At 49.6% G+C, this 15,657-nt stretch overlaps 1 protein-coding gene across 3 annotated transcripts in view; it reads left to right on the forward strand.

Moving 5' to 3' along the window:
• Window positions 1-14,745: 14,745 nt before the first annotated feature.
• The window catches only part of LOC130108984 (G-protein-signaling modulator 2-like), a 43,779-nt gene continuing 42,867 nt past the window's right edge, over window positions 14,746-15,657 (forward strand). For 2 of the 3 annotated variants that reach the window (XM_056275656.1, XM_056275658.1), the window contains exon 1: window positions 15,022-15,103. The gene's annotated coding sequence lies outside the window, so the exon portion shown is untranslated. Of the gene's footprint in view, window positions 14,860-15,021; window positions 15,104-15,657 lie in introns of those variants that run through there. The other variant, XM_056275657.1, reaches the window with a different exon arrangement.

Genomic DNA, 15,657 nt, shown 5'->3' on the forward strand with positions numbered 1-15,657 from the left:
TTTAAACGATTAAATTATACTTACAGAAACACATAAATACAAAAGAAAGAGGGGGAAATAAAAGTTTTAAAAAAATTAAAGTTGTTTTTGCTGTCCGATCTGAGTCAACCGTAGATGTGAGTCATGCATGCGCGAGCGTACAGGGTTAACCCAGTTTTATTATTCCATCCATCCAACGCAATCCATCCATCCATCCATTATCCAAACCGCTTATCCTGCTGTCAGGGTCGCGGGGATGCTGGAGCCTATCCCAGCAGTCATTGGACCCACGACATTCAAAAATGTCGGTGCAAGCTTATCTCTCTTTCAACGCCGTTCGCTTGGACAAAGCGATCGGAGCTCCGTATTTTCATCATAAGGGCTAATGCTACCGACCACCCCCATCAATTTAGCTTTGTATGAAAATAAAGACAGGGTTAGTGTTTGACCAAAATGGTTGGACAGCAAACCTTTTATTTTTGGGAAGTACAAGTTCATATTAGACTTGGTCGAATTCGTGTGGGGGGTCCACCTAGAATTATTACGCATCCTTTATTAATTTTTTATTATTTTATTTATTAGAAGGCTGCACATCCACAGACTGACAGGCAAAACCATAGAAACTGAATAAGAGTAGAATGGACATTGAACTATTTGCCATGGTAATTTGAGAAGTTCAAAAGAAAATGGTGATAGTTATTAGTTGTCAATATTTTTTGTGCAGTCATGACTGTATTGTAGCGAATTCGGGGGGCAACCACAGGAACTGCCGCGACCGAGACGCGAACCAACGTAGTGGATTTGGGAGGCAACCACAGGAACTGCCGCGGCCGGGACGCGAACCCGTATCGTTGCCTCCCGAATTCGCTACATTGGTTCGCGTCTCGGTCGCGGCAGCTCCTGTGGTTGTCCCCCGAATTCGCTCCATCGGTGTCAGAAGTGGGATGGTGAGACCACGAGGTCATTGGAAGCGCGTGCGCCCAGAGGCGTGAGGAAGCTGATATGCTGAAGCGCGGGGACGCGCTTCCCGAAGGAGGGGGCTAGTGTAACGTGCATGGATAAGTAGACACGTTGGTTCTGGACTAACGAGTAGGACCCTTTAGTCGACTGGTTAACGTCGTTGCTTGCGGTGTGAGAGCTACGGGTTTGTGTCCCGGATGCGGCGTCCCGAGCTACACCCCCGAATTTCTTACAGTATGATAAAGGAGTGGTTGTGGTGATTCAAAACCTTTGAAAAACGTGTTTTATACTGAAATTGTGTGCTAACTCCTCAGCTGGTTTGTTGGCTAAACCCGATAAGGGGGGATACACCTGGTGGAGCTCTGCACTCTACTCCTCTGCTACTTTAAAACATCATACTGCCAAATCTGCACCATCTTTAGTGATTTCCCAATGTTATGCCACTCTCTTCTTGCAGAATTTAACATCATCGGTGAAAACTGAAGAGTACAGTGACAAACAGTGGCGAGTGCACAAAGCTCGCCTGCTTTGTGTGCAGTGGTGGAGAAGACCCAAATACAATGGACACAGTTTCTGTGTGCTCCTGTTGTATTACTGTCCTTTGACAGAACTGTATGATGACAATGCATCCTCCATCTTTCTTCCCATTATGATTACATAAACCCCCTCCGAGTTTCTAAATCCCGTTATCTTTGGTAAAGCAGCCATATGTGCACTGGGCTCTGTTTTATTTTAAATAGAAATAAATTATAAAGCCACTTACTTTAAAATGAGGTGAAAAAAAATCCCTCAAGCCTCAGAGTAGATCTTGTCAATATGTATTGAAATATATTTTTTCCCCACCATCATAATTACCAACGCACTGCCATGCTCTGTCGTAGCTGTTTCACCGCAATCAAATTTAAGGGTTTCAAGTTAGCAGCTACTCATTATTGTACATTGACAATGAATTTGGATTCACATCTGTGGTATTAATGCACATCCTTTTGTAAGTGTAAAGACGTCTGGGCCTGAGCAACAAGGCCTTTCTGAATGGCATTGCTTTTGGTCTCAGCACAGATTCATAGTGCCTCTTTCTCTTGCACAACACAAATGGAGACTTGAGAAAATAGCAGCTCAATCTCAAATACCTCCTGTGACTTCCTCAAAATAACGTAATACCTGCCGGGTGGGTAACCCAGGCAGAATTGGAACTCACCCCACTGAACATAGTTGGCCCCACATTTGTTTGACATAAAAGCTGCCCACGTCTCTCCTTTGTGTCTGCAGCCAGAGACTGGGTGGCCAACTTCTCATTAAATGTACTGAGGGTGGAATACAAACATACTGGCTACTGACTTTTTGGTCAAGCCTTCCAAAGCCAAGTCAATTATTGGAAACTGGACTCAAACCAGCCTTTTGTGAAGAAGGCAGTAAAGACTGGAAGGGACCCTGACTATTTTATGTGTAGATCTTCGAATTTTCGAGTGTGCAAATGATTGCTGCCCTACTCTAAATAAAGGCTTTCAGCTACACAGTTGGATGTATAGGATGCTGTAGGTCATGTGTCCACTGAACCATTTCTGAAGTTTATCCAACCAGAGCTGAATTACATTTACAAAGGTGTGTGTGTGTGTGTGTGTGTGTGTGTGTGTGTGTGTTTGTGTGTGTGTGATGCCTGTTGAGTCACAATCACTTTTGCTGTTTCTGAACATTTTAACAATTGAACTGAGTGTGTTGATGGACAACTGTACCAGCTATAGAATATCTTACCCAAATCATAATCAATGAAAAAGAGGTTGCGGTTTAATGACAATAGATGCTGCCCTCTATGCCTCCATTTCTTTTTTTTATTTGGATGAGGAGAAACTCTGCAAAGAATCCTTTTCAGGAAAAACGGGGAGAAACCTGAGGGAGGGCATCAGAGGAGGGATAAACCCTGAACCAATCCTTTTTCCAGGATGGAGGGGTGTGCAACAGGTGCCGCGCAGGTAAGGTAGACAATGCAGAGACCAATTTGGAAAAAAAACACATAAGAGCACTTATAAGAAAGGCAGAAGTGAAAGTGGCTGTGGAACAGCTTTGCAAGCAGAAGCACGTCAGCCATCCTTCTCAAGCAGCACCACAGAGCAGGACCGGCCCATGCAGCATCACTACAAACAGCACCACAAAGCAGGACCGGCCCGTGCAGCATCACTACAAACAGCACCACAGAGTAGGACCGGCCCGTGCAGCATCACTACAAACAGCACCACAGAGCAGGACCGGCCCGTGCAGCATCTCAACAAACAGCACCACAGAGCAGGACTGGGCCATGCAGCATCACTACAAACAGCACCACAGAGCCGGACCAGCCCATGCAGCATCACTACAAACAGCACCACACAGCAGGACCGGCCCATGCAGCATCTCAACAAACAGCACCACAGAGCAGGACCGGGCCATGCAGCATCACTACAAACAGCACCACAGAGCAGGACCGGCCCTTGCAGCATCACTACGAACAGCATCACAGAGCAGGACCGGCCCGTGCAGCATTTCAACAAACAGCACCACAGAGCAGGACCGGCCCATGCAGCATCACTACAAACAGCACCACAGAGCCGGACCGGCCCGTGCAGAATCACAACAAACAGCACCACAGAGCAGGACCGGCCCATGCAGCATCACTACAAACAGCACCACAGGGCAGGTCCGGCCCGTGCAGAATCACAACAAACAGCACCACAGAGCAGGACCGGCCCATGCAGCATCACTACAGAAGTGTCATGGAGCTCTGGAATAAAGAAAAGAGCTCTCGTGCACACAGCGGGCAGAACTGGGCTCATCCCTCACACACACAGAGGACCATGCAGAGAGAGAATGATGCATAACAAATGGAGAAGAATTAGTCATATGAATAGGGGACAAAAACAAAATGAATAAATAAAATTGTGAAATCACTCTGACAGATATGGATTTCCAGAGCCTTTAACACAGAAGGTGTCCAGGCTGTGACATGGTTGACCTGTTAGGCTATAAGATGTCTTAAAGCACGTTGTAAGGGTGTTCTCGCCTCCACTGGGTCCCAGTTTGTGGATCATGCTCCAAGTCTCTGCTCAAAATCTGCTATTTCCTAAAGAAAAAATAATAATAAAATAAAATGGTTTCATAGCCATTATTTTCTGCTTGAACAAATCATTCCCCCGGACGGAAGTCAGTTCTGTGTGAAATAGCTCAAATAGCTCATTCAAAACTTCACTTGTTGTAAAAAAAAAAGAGAAAAAAATGTGACAAAAATGCCTTTAAAAGTGCGGAAAATGGTATGTAAATAATATAAAAGTCAATGTTCACATACTCATTTTTTGATTGAATTTTCTCTCTAAATATGTCGACTGTACTTAAAAAGAAAAAATTAAAACTCGCAAATTCAACAGTAGATATCATTACCCAAGTCTGCCATAGCCAGCACCAAGGGCAGGAAAGGCTTTCACAACATCTCCCTTTGAATAATACATTTAGCACCATAGCTCGACTGAAAGCCAGCGCTGTTTTGTTTTCTTTTTATAAACCGTTTCAAATTCCTTCATGGGTGCAATTTAGAATGCCATTGTTATGTTGGAATCTAATAATACAATCGTAATATTACTCGTTATTAATTCAAACGTGCTGCGTCTGAGGTCCCCCAGGTTATTCATTTAAGATGCTCTACATTAAGATGATCTTCATTATGATGCGGTAAACTGGGACAATAAGCACGCGCCACTGTAGAAAGCCCCACCCATCACGAGGGAGACCGCCGCGGACATTCGCCTGCAAACACTCAACACTCATTAAATAACACACTAAACACACTCACTGACACACTAACACACGCATTGACGGGTCGAGGACTAAAATATGTTGTGCACAACATGTTGGGGAGAAACACCCTGGCGTAGGGGAGCCGTCTCTCCCCGAGCAGAGAGGAGCTCAGTTTCCTTATAGTTCAGCAGTCTGACCTGTTTAAAGACCATCAACCTGTAGACAGACACTCCTGAGAACTGATTCTTTTTTTCTCCCCAACTGCATCCGGCCAATCACCCCTCTCTGTTATGTCTGCACACATCGACAGTGCTGCATTTGATTTGGTGCTGTTCTATTGTGCTGGGATCGATTGGTGATGCCTGCGGGCTCTGGGTTGTTTGATCGGGTCTGCCTGTGATGCTGTGTCAGTCTAAATAAAAAATGCAACGTAGCGGTTGTGTCGAGCGACAGCGCTGTGTCCTGACGTGATTTCTAAACACAATATTGGCGACGAGGATGGCTGATATCTCTCTCCCACCACTTGCCCCCTTCCTGGCATTACCTGGCGAGCCTCCGGTACCATGGACTCGCTGGCTACATAGTTTTGAAAATTACATCATCGCCTCAGGGCTCGACGACGTGAGCCAGGCTAGGAAGACGGCTCTGTTGCTACACTGCTTAGGAGCAGAGGGTCATCGTGTGCTCGGGACTCTGGGGAACGTCACAAACTTTGGCGAAGCTGTGGGACTTATGAGCACCCATTTCGCTGCTCCACAGAGTGCCCTCCTTCGGCGATTTATATTCCGTCAGCGACACCAACTGCCCGGTGAGTCTGTGCAGCAGTATGTAGCTTATTTGCGAGGGCTAGCTAGCTCATGCAAGTTTGGCGCGCTTCAGGACGAGATGGTTCGCGACCAGCTAATCGAACACACCAACAACGCAAAGGTGCGTGAGACTCTCCTGCTGGAAAAAGAGATCTGCTGCTGTCCAGAGCAATTACCATCGCACTACAGGTTGAGGGAGCAGCTGAGTGTGCTGCTATGCTAAATACACAGCAAGTGGCCCTCCAGTCAAGCTGCCAACGACTCCTCCCTCTACTCACAGCTGCCCCTCGGGACGCAACCCAGCCAGAGCGAGGCGGGCGCCGACTCTACCGGGGACGTCTTGCAACTGCAACGACGGCGTTCTCGGCCCCGCCCTCAACAGTCCTGTGGTAACTGTGGATCTCGGTCTCATGTTTCAAGGGCTCAGAACTGCCCTGCCCGTGGCCAGACATGCCGTAGCTGCGGTAAGTAAAATCACTTTGCCAATGTCTGTCGATCTTCCCCGGCTGGGTCAGAGGGCCACACCCCCCAGTCTTCAACCGCCGTCATTCACAAGGTGAGCTCTGGGCCAGTGTCATTCAAATCATGCACAGCCAACATTAATGATGTGTGCATCCCCCTGCTGTTGGACACCGGTGCAGGTGTGTCTCTCCTGAATGTTGATACCTACAGTCAATTTTTCGGTTCACTGCCACTGTCCGCACCCTCAGCTGTCCTCTGTGGGTATGGTGACTCCAAAATCGATCTGGTTGGCTCTCTCCAAGTGACTGTCCGCTATGGAACCAAGCTGGTGCCCAATGCAGTTTTTCATGTGGCACGCCGTGGGGCCAACCTGATGGGCCTGGACCTGTTCTCCGCTCTGGGGTTCTCCCTCTTAGACACAAGGGGGGCAGCAATCCTGACTGTTGCCACACCTTGGCAGCAGAAGTGGCCATCGCTGTTTATGGGGCTGGGCTGCCTCTCCGCCTTCGCCCATCAACCTCTCCTCAACCCTGCTGTGAAATCTGTCATCCAACCACTGCGCCGCATCCCGTTGGCTCTCCGTGATGGGGTCTCCGCCGAACTGCAACAACTGCTGGAAGCTGGCATCATTGAACCGGTGGACGCGTCACCTTGGGTCTCAAACCTCGTGGTGGCTAAGAAGAAGTCGGGGGGCCTGCGTGTCTGCGTCGATCTACGTGCAGTAAATAAGGCAGTGGTCCCTGATAAGTATCCACTGCCCCCCTCAGAAGAACTCACTGCTCAGTTCTATGGCTCTGAGGTGTTCTCCAAGCTCGACCTCAGACAGGGGTACTTACAGGTGCCCCTCCACCCCAGCAGCCGAAATCTCACAGCCTTTGTGACACATGCAGGAGTGTTTCGCTACACCAGGATGCCTTTCGGTCTCAGCTCCGCCCCTAGCTGCTTCCAGAAAATCATGGTCTCCGTGCTGGCTGGCATACTGGGTGTGGCCATTTATCTGGACGATATAGTGGTACACGGGCCCACCAGTGAAATCCATGACAAGCGCCTCAACATGGTCTTCGCAGCCCTGTCCAAGCACAAGCTAACTCTCAATGCTGAGAAATGTGTCCTCTCTGTGCCAGCCATCAAGTTCGTGGGGTTCCGGCTGTCAGCGAGCGGTGTAACTCCACTACAATCCAACGTGGACGCCATTCAGGCCATCCCTGAGCCCAGCTCGGCCGCCCAGGTCGCCTCTTTCCTGGGTATGACAAGTTACTACCTGAGGTTTCTTCCCCAGTACTCTGCGACCACAGCCCCCCTGCGCCAGCTGCTGCGTAAGAACAAGCCATGGGTGTGGTCAAAGGCATGCAGTGACGCTGTGCGTGATCTCAAGACTCAACTGACTTCACCACCAGTGTTGGTTCACTTCGACATCTCCAGCTCCACCTTTGTGACCTGTGACGCATCAGCCACAGCGATAGGGGCTGTGCTGTCTCAAACCCAGAACGGTGTGGAGAAGCCCATCGCCTTCGCCTCCCGTGCCCTCAACCTGACCGAGCAGCGGTAGTCCGTGGGTGAGCGTGAGGCGTTAGCCTGTATCTGGGCTTGTGAAAGGTGGCACCTCTACCTCTATGGCCGCTCCTTCACCCTCAGGACAGATCACCAGGCCCTGACAGCGCTGCTGTCCACATCTGGGACAGGCCACAAACCCCTGAGGTTGCACCGCTGGTCTGACCGCCTCCGCCAGTACAACTTCAGCCTGCAGTTCACCCCAGGCAGAGACAATGTTGTCGCCGACCTGCTCTCTTGCTCTGTCTCCACCCCAGCTCCACAGACGGACACTGACTGTGTGGAAAAGGACATTGTCCAAATGCTACACACACCCCTTCAGGCCACTGTCTCTCTGCAGAAGCTGAGGGCAGCCTCCGAACAGGACCCTGTCCTCTCCCAGCTCCGCACCTACATCCGGAACGGCTGGCCTCACAAGGTCCCAGAGGAGCTGGCTGCGTTCGCCCGAGTCAGACAGGAGCTCTCCTGCTGGAACGACACCTGCGTGGCACGTGGGTTTTGCACAGTGGTCCCAGCTGCTCTCTGTGCACGTGTTTTGAATATAGCGCATGAAGGCCACCTGGGCATTGTGAAACTGAAACAGCGCTGCCGAGACCTGGTGTGGTGGCCGGGGATAGACAGAGATATTGAGGCTCTGGTGAAGGACTGTTCTGCCTGCCTTGTGAGTGGCAAGACTGGCCACCAGGCTCCCCCACCCCTGCAACCTCTCGCCTGGCCCTCTCAGCCCTGGGAACACCTGCAGTTGGACATTTGTGGTGAGATCCATGGAGTTCCCCACCACCAACGCTTCATGGTGGTCGCCTACAATCTACACTCAAAATGGCCTGAACTCACCACTTCCGGCACTGTGACCTCACAGATCATCATCGACTTCCTGGCCTCTCTTTTCTCTCGCTGGGGCCTCCCAAAGACCATCACCACTGACAACGGCCCTCAGCTGGTCTCTGCTGAGTTCACTGCTTATCTCGAAAGCAAGGGCATCCGTCATATACGCACTGCGTACTACCACCCCCAGGCCAATGGCGGCGTTGAACGTTTTCACCAGTCACTGAAGAATGGCCTCAGAGCACACATGGCCCAAGGGTGCTCTTTCACGCAGGCCATCCGTCACACTCTGCTGCACTATCGGGCCACACAGCACTCGACCACAGGCGTCTCCCCAGCCTCTCTCATGCTAGGCCGGGAACTGTGCATGCCCCTTGACAGGCTCCGCCCCTCCACACCCCAGGCACCTCCCTCTGGGGTCAGAGCCTCAGTCACTCGTCAGCAGACGCGGATGAAGCAACGGTTTGACCAGTTGAAACGAACCAGGGTGCCAGACATCAATGTGTCAGACTGGGTCAGGGTCCGCAGGCCCCACAGGGACAATAAAATGGCTTCATACTGGTCCTCTCCTCTCCAAGTCACCCGTCAGCTGGGCCCAGCCACTTACCTCCTCAGCGATGGCACTCGGTGGCACTCCAGTCGTCTACGGAAGGTGTCAGCTCCGCCACACACAGCTGGTGACACGACCTTAGCCATTCCCTCAGCATGGCGAGACGCCCCGTGGCTTCATGCAGCTCCTACACGGGCCCCAGACATTCCTGGGCCTCAGCTTCCCCTGCCTTCTCCCTCCCTACCTCGGCCTGCCCAGCCTCAGGCCACCCCGCGACCTGTTCTCACACGTTTACGCCCTGGCCACCTAGAGGACTTTGTGTCAACCTTTCATGTTTGAAATCCTGCCGGGGGGGGGGGGGGATGTTATGGCTGCACACATCGACAGTGCTGCATTTGATTTGGTGCTGTTCTATTGTGCTGGGATCGATTGGTGATGCCTGCGGGCTCTGGGTTGTTTGAGCGGGTCTGCCTGTGATGCTGTGTCAGTCTAAATAAAGAATGCAACGTAGCGGTTGTGTCGAGCGACAGCGCTGTGTCCTGACGTGATTTCTAAACACAATACTCTCTTCGCTGCTCCACCCCCTCTGCCGATCCGGGGAGGGCTGCAGACCACCACATGCCTCCTCCAATACATGCCAGTTGGTTGCTTCTTTTCACCTGACAGTGAGGAGTTTCGCCAGGGGGACATAGTGCGTGCGAGGATCACGCTATTCCCCCCAGCCCCCCTCCCTCCCGGTGGGAGCAGACATGGGGAGAACATGCAAACTACACACAGAGGACGACCCAGAATGACCCCTAAGGTTGGACTACCCCGGGGCTCGAACCCAGGACCTTCTTGCTGTGAAGCAAGCACGCTACTCACTGCACCACCGTGCCGCCCAGAAGCTGGCAATAATCATGTTCATCCTAAATATAAACATTGATAACGGCAAACCCTGGCCCTGACCTGCCATTGAGTGTGAACTGGCTAAACAGGTGGACAGACTTGAAAGACATTATAAAGGACTTTGCATGAACACGGTAAGACAAGGAAGATGGCTGTATAAGAGGCAAAGATGAAGCCATAAGGAAGGAATGTCTTCATGCATGCACAATAATATATTAGTAATTTTAAATAATATATAATATAAAGGGTGGGGATACCCGCAGTCAGTTGAGACTGAAAAGGTCACTTAGATGAGTGGTGACACGTTTCTCTCTCAATAAACTTTGTGTCCAGATGAACTGATTCAACTTTCTGTGGTTTTCTTACCTGGATTACTGAGCATGCACAATGACATTTTGACTCAGTTCGGTGAGGTTTGCCTGAAACCTGTACGCGAGTACGAGCGAACGGCACGTAAAATGGCCGACTACAGGAACCACCTGAGATTCAGCCTCAGATGCAGACAGAGCGGGATTACACCTAAGAGTCCGCAGAAACCGGCAGTCAGTTCAGACTGACGAAGTCAGTTGGATGCGTGACGAAATGTTTCTCCCACTGAACACTGTGTCCAGATGAACGGATTCAACTTTCTGGGATTTCCATACCTGGATTATTGAGCATGCATCAGGGCACCTTAATCAGCATGAAAAATATCAAGGCCTGGAAGGAAGCGAGGTTAGATCCTGCTGCTGTACAAGGAGGAACTGCAGCCTGGGATACAGGAGCTGCAGGCAGAGAAGGAGATTCTTCCCATAGGGACTCAGCTGGAGGAAGAAGAAATGAAAAACGATCTCCTCATGGAGATAGAGGCCAGCAGAAATGCCTGGGATGAGGAGAAGGGCATTCTGCTTCAAGAGAAGGTGGAGCTGCAGCTCGAGAAAGAGATTCTGCAAATTTAAGCTGTCCTCAACCAAGATGTACAGACCACCCTCCTAGCAGAAAAAGAGGCTTTACAGGCACTGCACAAATGCCTGGCCTCCCAGTTATCGCTGCGAGAGGAGAATCAAGCAGAGAAGAGCATTATCAAGGTAATAATAATAATGGATAACATTTATGTAGCGCTTTATATTGACATCCAAAGTGCTTCACCGTGAGGGGGGAAACTCACCTCAACCACCGCCAATGTGTAGCGCCCACCTGGGTGATGCACGGCAGCCATTTTCTGCTAGAACGCTCACCACACATCAGCTTGAGGTGGAGAGGGAGGACTCATTGAGTGAATTACACGGGGATGATTAGGTGGCCAGATGGAGAGAGCCAGGTTGGGAATTTTTGCCAGGACACCGGGGGGACCCCCTAGTGCCATGGGATCTTTAATGACCACAGTGAGTCAGGACCTCGGTTTTAACGTCTCATCTGAAAGATGGAAGCCCCGAAGGATTGTGGCCCCAAGCCGAGCAGCAGCTTGAGAGTCACCTCCTCCAGTGGCAGGAGGAGAAGGCCTGTATCCTCTAAGCCCAGAATGACACCCAGCGGGCTCTGCTTCTAGCCCATCAACATATCCTGCAGGTTAAGTTCTGCAGCAAAGAGGCAGAAGAGAAGTGGAGGAGCCTGGTCACACAGCTGGTGGCGACGGGGTCCACAGATAAGCTGCAGCACCAGATCGACCTCTACAAGGAGCTGCAGGAGAAGGAGAGAGAGTGTGGGCTGAAATAGAAAGTGGCACGAGGTCTCAAAATGCTGATCTCAGTAGGCAGATGAGACTAATTTTGGAGGTAACACAAAGACAAACAGTAAGGTCGAGAGCAGGCCGAGGTTCTGATCCTGATTCTGATTCTGGAAAAAAAAAACACTGACGGGTGTGACATACTGACTGGTAGCCAAAATTACTGATTGACAGACGTGAATCAGAATCAGATTTTTTGACCAAGTAAGTTTCTACATTGGGCAGCACGGTGGCACAGTGGTTAGCGCAGTGGCCTCACAGCAAGAAGGTCCTGGGTCCGAGCCCCGGGGTAGTACAACTTTGGGGTCATCCTGGGTCGTCCTCTGTGTGGAGTTTGCATGTTCTCCCCGTGTCTGTGTGGGTTTCCTCCGGCCCGGTTTCCTCCCACAGTCCAAAGACATGTAGGTCGGGTGGATCGGCCGTACTAAATTGTCCCTACATATGAATGTATGTGTGTGTGTGTGTGTGTGTGTGTGTGTGTCGGCCCTGTGATGGACTGGTGGCCTGTCCGGGGTGTCTCCCTGCCTTCCGCCCAATGACTGCTGGGATAGGCTCTAGCATCCCCGTGACCCTGAGAGCAGGATAAGCGCTTTGGATAATGGATGGATGGATGTTTCTACATACAAATTCATCTTGGTTTGTCTCAAATGGATCGATGTAAGAAAACATACAATACACACAATACACATACACATAACACACAATAACAGCAACAGCAAAAAGGTTGGAGGTAAGGGAGGTTAAACAATAACAAGGTTTGTCGTATTAAGGGGCACTGTACATAAATAAACACTATTGTGTCACTATTGCGTACTTTAAACAGAGGATTTAACAAAAGAGCAGAGTATACAGAGTATTGCACCGAGATCGTTTAATCTAAGATGAAAACATTACACACATTTATTTCCACAATATTCCTTCCTCTTCCAGTACCCTCCGAAGAACACCACCAAGGAGCCTTGCGAGCTTGGAAAACGGTTCAGCTCTCCGGCTCCAAAACGGAGGGAGAAGAAAGAAAGAAAGAAAGGCGTGAAGAAGAAGTATGAATCCACCGCCAACAGATTTCTTTCTTCTCAGAATATTTCTTATTGGATTTTTACCAAAAACGGACAGGGTTGGGCATACAGTGATACAGTGAAACAGCCCTTCCCTCCCACCCCCATGTCCCCACTGCCCAACCCCCGATTATCCGGGATAATTCTAAGGCGCAATGTCTAGGAGTAAAGAAAGAAATAATGTGGCTATTTCCATGGAGTCAGGTATTGTTCTTTGTTTTGTTTTCCGGAGTTAAAACGAATATCGTGCTGCTTATATTGTTTGGGTGTTAAGAAAGTGTGTTCTCCCTGACCCTGAGGATGCTCAGCTCCCTCCCTGCTTTCCTCACCCCTTTCCCCATCCCCTCCTAACTTAATTTTTCTATTCTATTTCATTTATTTATCTATTATATGTATGTGTATATATATATATAGTACATACATATATGTATATATACACACATACATATATATGCATGTATGTATATTTTTATAGCTCAAAGTTGTTAAATGGCGGAACAAGTTTGTTTCGTGCTCAGTGCACTCATCATGTCTCAACGTGTATATTTTGCACCTTTAGCCATTTTAAATTCAAGAGTTTGTTCTTTTATTGACTTTTTTTAAAATCTGCTTTACATGATATCATTATATATCATTATAGTATATCTGCCTCACATGAGATTTTTGTTAAACTTGTTAGCTATCTGTCTTCACCTCCACTCAACAGGACTGATACGTTGTGGGTTCACACCAACTCTTTTCAGATTATATCATTCGAAGTGGTGCAAGATTTGTCTCTTGAATATCTGTGAATTCTTTTATTTGTAATTCAAAATTTCAAGCAAAAATGAAAGGTAGGTTGATTCAGCAACTAGCCAGGCACCCTTATTTTTATCTATTGATTGCCTTTAAAATCTGGCCTGAGGCAGCCTATACGAGAACTTGTTTGTCCCTGTTAGGGGACAAACTATTTTCAGAGTTCAGACAGGAATTAAGCTTGCTTCAAGGTAATCTGGTAATAAATGAGGTTTAGTTTGCCATTCATAAATCCTGCTCAGAAACAGAGGGCATGGTCTTATTGTGACTGACTGGGAATCTGGAGGCTGGGAATCCCGTGGTGAGCCTTCTGTGCATCTGTTGGTATCCATGTATAAGCATTTTTATTTTTATTTTTTTAATCTTTTCCCCTAATTAATTAAATTGACACAATAAGTTACATGAGAGGTAATTCAATGCTCATTTGTTTATGTCACATCGATCCTCTGGTGATGCTTTGAGCACGGCAACTGCAGCACAACAACGGCATTTAAACCACAGTTTAAACATTTAACTAGTACAGTCGAAAGGGTCGTGTCTAAATGGGAACCCTAGAATTGCAAAACTGTCGTGGAGGTTTTTTTTTTAGCCTAGGGCGGCATGGTCGAGCAGTGGTTAGCACAGTCGCCTCACAGCAAGAAGGTCCTGGGTTCGAGGCCCAGGGGTAGTCCAACCTTGGGGGTTGTCCTTTGTGTGGAGTTTGCATGTTGTCTGCGTGGGTTTCCTCTGGGTGCTCCGCTTTCCTCCCACAGTCTATAGATATGTAGGTCAGGTGAATAAATTGTGTGTGTGTGTGATGGCCTGGCGGCCTGTCCAGGGTGTCTCCCCGCCTGCCGCCCAATGACTGCTGGGATAGGCTCCATCATCCCTGAGAGCAGGATAAGCGGTTCAGATAATGGCTGGATGGATGGATTTTTAGCCTAACCCCACCCGTGCAGGGATGGGCAACATGATCCAGAAAGGGCAGGTGTGGGTGCAGGTCTTTGTTCCAACCAAGCAGTCACACGCTTGAGTCTACAAATCAAGGTCCTTAGCAAAGACTAGTGGTTGACTAACAGAATCGGGCTTGTAACCGCAACTTGCAGCAACAAAAAAAACCGCAACCGCACCGGCCCTTTCTGGACCTCGTTTGCGCATGTGCGAGAGCGTGCAAGAGTTTCGCAAGTCCGGGGTTGCCGTCTAGACGCGAGCAAGAGAGAGAGAGAGAGAGAGAGAGAGAGAGAGAGAGAGAGAGAGAGAGAGAGAGAGAGAGAGAGAGAGAGAGAGAGAGAGGCTGATGCAGAGTGTGTAATGCGCGGCCGTGCGTGTGGGGGGCAGACTTGACCCGCTTTTCTAAAGTTAAGCGCTGCGCCTCAGACGTCACTTCGCCCGAGGAAGGTCAGAGGACCACCCCCCCCCCACACACACACACGGCTGTGGGACAGAGACGCGTTATTATGGATCCCGCGGCACTTCCAGGCAAGACCCGCTCCTAGTCGGCCGTTCCACGCGCGTTGCCCCGCGCTACGGAAAGCCCTGAAGGTAAAATAGTCCTCCGGGGCGTCGCTCGCTAATTGGTTACAGATTTTTGGCCACAAGGCGTGGCCATTCCAGCAGTTTGCCTCTTGACTCGTTCCCTTCAGGTGGTGGCGGGGGGGGGGGGGGGTGAATGATACTGGGAACAGCTGGACCGGACGCATTTAAAGTCGCGTAGGTCGGGAATTTATTTTCACATCGGGGACATACTCCACTTGCGTCCGCAGACTTCGTTCCAGGTCAATGGGAGGTAAGTTTGGTCTTCCCACGTTTGTTTTGACGGCGCTTTGTAGACTAACGTGCTCGCTATACGTTTTCAACAATTAAAATAAATAAGTAAATAAATAAAGATTCATAATGGTAGAGAGGGGTCTATGTGAAACCCCACATCAGAACTCTTCCCGTGTTTCTCCGCTTCGTGTTTTTCCCGGTAGAGAGTGGGCTGCGTGTGGCAGCATGCCTGTGGAGGACAATTTAGGCCCCCCCCCCCCGTCTAACCTGTATTTTCATCTCGCCGTTTAGTTTCGCCAGACCACGAGAAACCGACGCAGGGGCAGCTGTAAAATCCACCGAACCCACTCCGCACGTCCTCTCCCGGTTTTATGACATCTGCTGTGTCGCGATAAGCATCGGTGCCCCCTCTCTCTCGGTTCCCCCATGCGTCTTAAGCTTTACGACTGTCGTGACACAATATGCAAAACCCTACAGGACGCTAGATCGATGCACGCCTGCACACGCGTTACTCTGCACTACTTGGCGCCTTCATCACCGAAGCAGAGGTACTATGGCTCCGGTCCTGTCGAG

This window comes from Lampris incognitus, chromosome 3, assembly GCF_029633865.1.
Source record: "Lampris incognitus isolate fLamInc1 chromosome 3, fLamInc1.hap2, whole genome shotgun sequence".
NCBI lineage: Eukaryota > Metazoa > Chordata > Actinopteri > Lampriformes > Lampridae > Lampris > Lampris incognitus.